Genomic DNA, 10,000 nt, shown 5'->3' on the forward strand with positions numbered 1-10,000 from the left:
GTACTGATTGTGGTCTGTCTGTTAGGAAGTTGGAGATCCAGTCGCACAGGGATGGATGCAGTCCTAGATCCTCCAACTTAGTAGTGAGTAGGGAGGGGATGATAGTGTTAAATGCTGAACTGTAGTGGACAAACAGCATTTTAACATAATTTCCCCTCCCTTCGTCCAGGTGAGTCAGTGTAGTGTGGAGCAGATGTGCAATTGCATCATCAGTGGAGCGGTTGTGGTGGTATGCAAACTGCAGTGGGTCCATGGAGGCTGGCAGTGAAGATGTGATGAAGTCTCTGACTAGCTTTTCAAAGCACTTCATCACGACTGATGTGAGGGCGACAGGGCGGTAGTCATTGAGGTCGGAGGGTCGAGGTTTCTTCGGGACGTGGACGATGGTGGATCGCTTGAAGCTGGACGGGACGATACCAAGCATCAGGGAGAGATTGAAGATGTCGGTGAATACCGGGGCTAGCTGATCTGCGCAAGCTTTGAGGACCCTCCCGCAGATGCCGTCTGGTCCCATCGCCTTCCTGGTATTCACCCTTTTAAACACTCCTCACGTCACTCTCCGTGATGATGAGAGGGCGCTGTTCTATGGTGGGCCCCGCGCATGTGCCATTGGCTGCGCCGATAGTACCATTAGCACCAGCGCTGCTAGCATTAGTGCTGTTAGCATTAGTGCTGTTAGCACTAGCGCCGTTAGCATTGGTGCTGCTAGATGTAGCCTCGAAGCGAGTGAAGAATGTATTCAGCTCGTTCGCCAGAGACTCATCCGCACTCATCAGTCCGGAGGGTGGGCTCCTGTAGTCCGTGATTGTCCGTAGTCCCTGCCACAGGGATCTAGAGCCACTCTGCTGGAACTGTGTCTCTAGTTTCCTCCCGTAGCGACGCTTCGCCTCCCTCACCGCCCTGCGCACTCCGTATGCTGCAGACTTGTACACGTCCATGTTCTCGCTGATGATCCCCGCGTTGTAGGCAGCAGTGCGAGAGTTCAGAGCCTCGCGGATGGTTCTGTCCACCCAGGGCTTCTGGTTGGGAAACTTCTTGATGGTGGTTCTTGGAATCGTGTCGTCCACCAGTTTCCCAATAAACCCCACTACTGCCTCCGTAAACTCGCTGACATCATCAGTGCTGCGCCGGAACATGTCCCAGTCTGCGTCATCCAGAGCGTCCTGCAGAGCGGCCACCGATTGGTCTGTCCAGCGCACGACCTCCCTCTGAACCGGAGCTTCCCGTTTCAGCCTTTGTTTATATTTTGGTATGAGGACGATGGCTGCGTGGTCCGACATACCAAACGGTGGATGAGCTAGTGCCTTGTAGCTGTCCTTGTATGGGGTGTAGCAGTGGTCTAGTGTCCTATTTCCCCTGGTGGGGAAGGTTACGTGCTGGTAAAGGTTGGGCACCGCACGCTTGAGGTTAGCGCTGTTGAAATCCCCAACCACAATAAGTGCAGCATCCCAATGTTGTGACTGAAACTGTGTGAGAGCTTCATGAAGTTCACACAGTGCAGTGTCCATGTTAGCCTGAGGTGGAATGTACATGGTGTTGATGATGACCGAAGTGAACTCCCGGGGAAGGTAGAAAAGACGAAGCTTGAGGGCGAGCAGCTCCAGGTTGGGTGAGCAGGAGCGGGCGAGAGTAACAACATTGGCATTGTTGCACCAGCTGTTGTTTACCATCACACACACTCCACCGCCTCTCGACTTCCCCGAATCTGCCGTCCTGTGTGTGTGTGTGTGTGAGTGTGTGTGTGTGACACTCTCTCACACACACACACACACACACACACACACACACACACACACACACACACACACACTCACACACTCACACACTCACACACACACTCACACACACACACACTCACACACACACACACTCACACACACACACTCACACTCACACACACACAAGCCTGGTTCTTAGTTCAATAATGTAGTTTACACATTTTAGTCTCCACTACACCCAGCGTGACATGTTTGGCCCCAGTTAAAGGCCTTCCCCACGCTGCCCTGAGTGTGTCGTCTACAATAGTGACGTGAACAAGTGTGTACGACGTGGTCGTACTCTCCCAAATAAACTCTTAAAGGAACGGCTGAGTGTACGAGGGTGTGTGTGATTCTTATTGTTATGGATCACTAGCATCACTGAGTGTATGCGTGTGTTACTGTTATGGGTCACTAACATCCCTGCGTGTGTGTGTATGATTATTAGCGTCCCTGCTTGGGTGAGTATGATCACTAGCATCCCTGCTCACGTCTTTAAGGGAGGCTCTGTGCTGCGAGTTCTCTAGCCCCCTCGGCTGCTCAGGAGGGTGATTGGCTAGTGAAGACGAGGATGAAGACGCAGTACCACTCAGCATCTTACGAATGTCACACACATGTAAGAGGACACACAAACACACCAGTCGCACATAAAACACGTAACACAACAGCAAACATTACATACAAGTGCATTTACATACAAGTTACATTTAAGTGCTTCTACAAACACACATGTAAACACCCACCAGCTACTGAACTGGAAACACACTGATGCATGTAAACGCTTAAGAAACACTCGTGTCTGACACACTCACACAAGCTCAGCACTCACTAAATGCAGTATTGCGAAGTGTGTGATTACACGCCATCAGGAGTGTTCCTGGGGTCAGAATCTGACCGACAAACAACAGATATTTGTATTACTGAAGTGCACCCATAAGACAGGCATAGCTAACGAATGGGACAGGTCAGGTGTTTCTAATAAAGTGGCGGGCGAGCGTATTGTTTTGGGCCGTAATCTAACTGCCGCGCCAGTCCTGATCTCCCCTGGGGTTGGGAAAATGCTAAACTCTCAGTGTCCAAACGAGATCTGTGCATGGTGGATGCGCCCCTTTACTCCATTGGCTGACAGTGGCAGGCAAGCCAGAAGTGTTTCAGAGGTGAGGAAGCGCGCCCGGACAGGGCAGGGGTTCCACGGCCCAGCAGGCGGAGAGAGAGTGCAGACTCCCCCGCATCAGCCTGGACCTGCTGTAAGAGGTGGAGACAAGCCCCTCTGCTCCACCTCACTCTTGAAGCTGGCGCACCTGCGCACGCGCGTACATAATCGTTGGAACTTTCAGCGTGAATTATTGGGGAGTAAGGGGTAACTGGTTGGAGTTGTGGTGTCCTCAGGCTGCATATGTGAACGACATTTAGTTTGTAAATGTTTTAGTCTGCTGATATGTTTGTTTTTTCTTTATTATAACAATATTAATTGTATTAGTATAATTATTTTATATTTTTTTTATTATTAAAATGACTTAATAATTAATACATTTATTATATGATTTATTATATATAATAAAGTAATGAAACACTATGTGGTCAGCAGAGTGCTCAGATCTCTTCCGTCTACTCATGTTGTAAATAAATACTTGCAGTTTATATTACACACAGGCCACAAAAAACAAACCCCACACACACTCTCGTAGCCGGTACATCTAAAGCCCCCACACACTCTCGTAGCCGGTACATCTAAAGCCCACACACACTCTCGTAGCCGTTACATCTAAAGCCCACACACACTCTCGTAGCCGTTACATCTAAAGCCCACACACACTCTCGTAGCCGTTACATCTAAAGCCCACACACACTCTCGTAGCCGTTACATCTAAAGCCCACACACACTCTCGTAGCCGTTACATCTAAAGCCCACACACACTCTCGTAGCCGTTACATCTAAAGCCCACACACACTCTCGTAGCCGTTACATCTAAAGCCCACACACACTCTCGTAGCCGTTACATCTAAAGCCCACACACACTCTCGTAGCCGTTACATCTAAAGCCCACACACACTCTCGTAGCCGTTACATCTAAAGCCCACACACACTCTCGTAGCCGTTACATCTAAAGCCCACACACACTCTCGTAGCCGTTACATCTAAAGCCCACACACACTCTCGTAGCCGTTACATCTAAAGCCCACACACACTCTCGTAGCCGTTACATCTAAAGCCCACACACACTCTCGTAGCCGTTACATCTAAAGCCCACACACACTCTCGTAGCCGTTACATCTAAAGCCCACACACACTCTCGTAGCCGTTACATCTAAAGCCCACACACACGCTCGTAGCCGTTACATCTAAAGCCCACACACACGCTCGTAGCCGTTACATCTAAAGCCCACACACACGCTCGTAGCCGTTACATCTAAAGCCCACACACACGCTCGTAGCCGTTACATCTAAAGCCCACACACTCTCGTAGCCGTTACATCTAAAGCCCACACACACGTTCGTAGCCGTTACATCTAAAGCCCACACACACGTTCGTAGCCGTTACATCTAAAGCCCACACACACGTTCGTAGCCGTTACATCTAAAGCCCACACACACGTTCGTAGCCGTTACATCTAAAGCCCACACACACACTCTCGTAGCCGTTACATCTAAAGCCCACACACACGGTCGTAGCCGTTACATCTAAAGCCCACACACACGCTCGTAGCCGTTACATCTAAAGCCCACACACTCTCGTAGCCGTTACATCTAAAGCCCACACACACGCTCGTAGCCGTTACATCTAAAGCCCACACACACTCTCGTAGCCATTACATCTAAAGCCCACACTCTCGTAGCCGTTACATCTAAAGCCCACACACACGCTCGTAGCCGTTACATCTAAAGCCCACACACACGCTCGTAGCCGTTACATCTAAACCCCCCACACTCTCGTAGCCGTTACATCTAAAGCCCACACACGCTCGTAGCCGTTACATCTAAAGCCCACACACACGCTCGTAGCCGTTACATCTAAAGCCCACACACTCTCGTAGCCGTTACTCTCACAGCCCAGTGGTGCTCAGTCTCACAGACACCCTCACCAGCATCGGAGGGTTTAGACTAGCTGTGTGGTGTCCTGGGAGCGTGTGTCCCGCCCAATACAGGCGTAAACCTCCAGCTGTTGCTTAAACTGGTCCAGTCTGGCCTGGATCGCACTGGAGTAAGCAGCCTCCATCTGCCTCACGCTGGGCAGGCCCAGAGCTGCCTGGAGGACACTGTACAGGATACATTCCACAAACACACACACACACACACACACACACACACACACACACACACACGTATGCACGCACATACACTCATACACACACACGCGTGCACACCCACACACACACGTATGCACACGCAAACACTCATACACAAACACACGTGTGCGCGCACACACACACACACAACTCCAAATAAATGTGCACTGCTGTCTGCTGGTGTTTGAGTTTGGTTACCTGCTTTCAGGTATAAATTAAAATTGTTTGTTATCTCAAAATTAACCAGGATCCTCTATTACAGTCTGGGTTCACCATGACCATAGTTATAATAAGTACATGACAGTTGAGTCCTAATATATAACAATCCTGTTTAGATCAGTTTTTTCTTGTTAGTACATGAGATGTTTGTTTTGTTTTTACAGAGGTTTGATACAACATGAACCATGAATTCACACCAGGAGCAGAACGTATATTATAACATTGGTCAGGAAAACCCTAACCGATAATGCTCAATTTAAAACAAACATACAAATAGCTTCGCAAAGAGAAGTGTGACTATACCTGCGTGTTTGCATCCAGACTAGCGGCGGTGAGGTGCCGTCGTTATCCGTCCGAGCCTCGGAGAGACGAGGCTGGACAGGGAGACACCAGCATCACCGACAGAGAACTAACGTCCGTTCAGTCCGCAGCAGTCCGATATGCAATTATATTTCAGAGGGAACAGCGCCACCTAGTGTCGCACATCGACCATTACAGCAGAAACGCCTGCAGCGACGCTTGTGACTCTTTAACACAGGGCAGGTCCAGGATCAGTCCGAAGGCATAAACACCGGAGGCTTCCGGCAGCTGCTGTATGAGTGAACCCAACGAACTCTCCCAATAAAGGATTTACGCGACTGTGCTTTACTTCACAAGCCATTCGGCTGGCTAACACACAAAGGCTGATAATGCCCAGGAGAAACCACGAAATGACCGATATTAAATTAACTTACAACTTTAGCAAAACACTATAACTACCAACTCCCAGATCTACCAAAAACGACTGTGCTAAAAGCGAGATCTGCCTGAGCGTCGGCTATCTTATCTTAGTTTAGTTTATCTTACCGTAGTTTATATTATCTTAGTTTATTTTAGCTTGGCTTATCTTTCACCACAACAAAGCAGCAAAGCAGCACTCATGAAAGTGGTGGTTATGTTTATATTTCGTCCACAACGTGCCGTTCTCACGAGTGGTTGGCGCTGCTCCATGTTGTGTAATCCCCACACCAGCCAGCAGGTGGTAGTATTAACCAGGTCATGACATTACTGTGGCTACGTGCCCACCGTGAATTTACTGTGCGACTAACATGACATTCTTTATGTCTCACTGTAAAGTCACCTTCATAGACTAATGGAGTCCATGTGCAAGGGCAGTGTTCTTCATTACAGCGTTTCCTGTGGGCAGGAAGACTGTGCCAAGCATGGGCCTACATCAAGGTCCAGGTCAGCCCAGCCAGCGCCTCTGCATACAGCGACCAAACTTTGGAACTACATGTCCCAGAAGGCTTTGCCCCCGCTAAGCCTCAGTTCCACACAACGCTGGTCCTTTCGAGAACAGAGAATGTGCTGGAGTCCTTATCAAATCAGAGATGACAAGCCCCTAGCAAAAGGGCGCAAATGGGCAAAGTGCACGCACGCACGCGCACACACACACGCACGCACGCACGCACGCACACACAAAACTTATAGCATTGAGAAAAGTTGCACCATACCTTTGGCAGACACACAACTTAACAGAAACGAGGTAAATGAGTGTCAGAAACGACCAGATGAATGCGTCCAACCCTCTGCTGTGTCCTTCATCCTTACTGTGTCGTTCTGTATGCGCCACGTGGACGAGCGTGCCCTGCTAGACTATTGCTGTATGACAAAAAATGATTGCTCTCAATTTCTTAACAAATCCATCCATTAATAATTAACAATAAAAGCCATCTTCCAATGTTTGATCAAATGTACAATAGCTACTAAAGTTGGTCTGCAAATATTGACAGTGATTGAAGCTTGTGATCATACGCGCGCCTACATGGGCACAAGATAACCACACCGCACGGTACGAGGCCTTATGGCCCTGGAATAATCCAGTTTATGGCTGGAAAGCACATTTCTGTCCAGGCTATATGTATGGAACATTTTAGAAATCTCAATCACACGTTCATATGGAAAATGCAAGAAAATACATGTGGTTTCGTATGGAATAGAGGTGTCACAATGACAGCAAGTCCGGTTTAAGTGAGTTAATGTTCCTAAAATCAACGATTACATCATTTCCTTCACACAGTAGGCTGGTTAAAATGAAAATATCAGATTGACAGCAGCTTTTAGAGTTGGAACCACGTCTTCGTGCAGCCCCAGGTTCTCCTAGTGGTTCGTATTCCTATTCAGCACTGTCCATGACTCATTTGATCATGTCTGCTCGCCTAGTTCAACATGCTTCTGTCACACGAACCGGCATCGACATCATAACACGATCGGACCGTTAGTGCGTATAGAACCTCACGTCAGAGTCCATCACGCTCGATGCAGAGTGGTCTCGCTGGGACCCGGGAGATGCAGGAACTTGTTGCATAAAAGCAATGCAACACAAAATCGATCTGTGGCGAGCGCTCACAGACGCACGAGGAAAGCGCACCGTGCCTCGTGTATTGCACACAGGACATCACTTTTGGTTCTGTGGGAATATTGTAAGAGCAACTGTTGCTGTCTGACAGCAGTAAAATGCTCCAAACAAAACGAAATGTAGTCGTTCTGTGGCCAAGTTCCGGAAAATTATCATTCTGCCTCGAGCAACTTTGATCATAGCCCCTCTTTCTCGGGTGCAGTCGCGCGTGCGCCAGTTCTCGCTGTGGCGAGGAGTGACCGCTCCTCGCGCCTCCTGCACGCGGAGAGGGATGCGGAGAAGCGAGCGAACTGTAACACGTCACTGAAGCGCTGGTGAACGCGACGCTGGAGTCTTAACAAGTGAGTAGGAACGCAAACATTAACATTGATTACAATTTCATTGATTCATCATTTCATCTTAATGTGAAAATGATCAACAGACCGAATGATGTAGTTACATTTTCTGAACTGGGGAAAAACGCAAGTGCCAATCCAATATAACTAACTGAATGAAAGTTTAGCGTGTTACTGCTGTTTTAAAAATGTAAAGATTTAAACGTTTTCCTGCATAGGCTGGGCGTTTTTGTTTATAGTCGCACTGATTAGAAATGAAGGAGAACTATGACTCTTGCAACGATCAAGACCTTCAGAGAAATTCATATGCCAAAAGCATGATTTTAACATTTTACTTTAGTTCTGAGTAGTGATTGTATTAGTTGTGATAATTGAAACAAACTGCACATTTCGCTTCAGAATCAGCTTTCCCGTATGTTTTAATGACGCGCAGTGGCCCGTTTCAGTGCAGTAGATGGTAATGTTATTCCTACTTTACGTCACACATTCACTTACTATCTGCTGAATCATCAGCGCGTGCGTTCATTTTTAAATGGGAAAAGCATTTTAAAATAAAGCATTGTATGTCTGCTTTGTCAGAACCACTAGGCCTATATTTGAACAGTCTCGGTGTTTTTTCTGTCTCTGTTCCTTTGCTCTCCTCAGTCTCGAACATTAAGGATATTTTTTAATCTGTTTTTTCGTGTCTTACTGAACGATGGTAAGTTCACGCGTTCAGATGGCAGCTACAGACCTGCACAACATTGCAGGTTCTGTACAATTTCGATTCAGAATATCATGGTTTGATTCCATTTCCAACATTTTATGTATTAAAATTCAGATTACTGAGGGTCCGGGCATCAGCACGTTTGGCTGTGTCTGTACGGCACACACCCGCTCTGTTTCCGCTGTGGCCATGAACAGAGGGCTCAAACAGCTCAAACCTATGAACACTTAACAGTCCCTTTATCAGCACTGATAAACATTTCTTTCCCTTTTCCTCTTTTATTCCAGAATTACATATTCCCATATTCGGATTAAAGTCTCCCATAGTCAGACTAAAGCACTGGTTATGAGGTTTTCCTATTCCTCCTATAAGAGGCTGACGAGGAAAGTCTGGTCTGGTCTCTTTTAATCTCATCTTGTCTCGTCTCTCCAGGTGCTAGGCAGGGTTTTACTGGGGTCATTTGAAATTCATTGGGGGTTTCCAGAACAAGCCCTGCGAACATCCTCACTGATTGCGTTTTCTCATGTTTTCTCTAGTTCTCTCTCCTCCAAACCATAAACTAATAACAGCTGTGGTGTGTGTGTGTGTGTGTGTGTGTCATGCACAACATTTACGGTGCATGCAGTAAATCTCAGTGAGTGAACTCGCTGTCCAGGTGGCAGGTGTTGGGTCATTAAGGCAGAGCATATGAAAGGCCATTAGCAGAAACCAAACACTACTGACCACACACACACACACGCACGCACGCACGCACGCACACACACACACATACACACACACACACACACACGCACACACACATATACATACACACACTCACACACACACACACACACACACACACACACGCACACACACTCACACACATACACACACACACACATACGCGCACACACACACACACACACACACACACACATATACACACTCTCACACACACACACTCACACTTTTTAAGGATCCTCCAGTAATCTTCTACAGACGAGAAAAAAACATCACAGATGTGCTCGTCAGGAGAGACACAGGACCACTCGGCTAATAACTGTAGCCTGCAGCTGCTCTAGTTGTGCTACATGTACATTTATTAACACAGCCACTGAAATAACTGGCACAGAGGGATCAGTTCTCATCTCACAGTCCTCACACATCACTGAGCGAGTTTTCTTCTCTATTAGTAATCAGCTTTACACTGGAGAAAACTAGAGAAGACTCGCTGATTGGTGTGTCAAACACCTTCAGATTTATCGTTTTCAGTGTTGTTTTAATACTCACGGACACTGCATTAATGACATATCTG

The 10,000-nt window shown here is 47.5% G+C and overlaps 2 protein-coding genes across 2 annotated transcripts in view; one reads left to right on the plus strand and one right to left on the minus strand.

Annotated features, from left to right (window-relative positions):
- Positions 1-5,651, minus strand: part of chrng (cholinergic receptor, nicotinic, gamma) — a 17,925-nt gene extending 12,274 nt beyond the window's left edge. The window contains exon 1 of the mRNA XM_035528388.1: positions 5,568-5,651. The gene's annotated coding sequence lies outside the window, so the exon portion shown is untranslated. The remainder of the gene's footprint in view (positions 1-5,567) is intronic.
- A 2,263-nt stretch (positions 5,652-7,914) lies between these two features.
- Positions 7,915-10,000, plus strand: part of vwa5b2 (von Willebrand factor A domain containing 5B2) — a 26,557-nt gene continuing 24,471 nt past the window's right edge. Inside the window, exon 1 of the mRNA XM_035527942.1 lies at positions 7,915-8,003. The gene's annotated coding sequence lies outside the window, so the exon portion shown is untranslated. The remainder of the gene's footprint in view (positions 8,004-10,000) is intronic.

This window comes from Electrophorus electricus, chromosome 7 (assembly GCF_013358815.1).
Source record: "Electrophorus electricus isolate fEleEle1 chromosome 7, fEleEle1.pri, whole genome shotgun sequence".
Taxonomy (NCBI): domain Eukaryota; kingdom Metazoa; phylum Chordata; class Actinopteri; order Gymnotiformes; family Gymnotidae; genus Electrophorus; species Electrophorus electricus.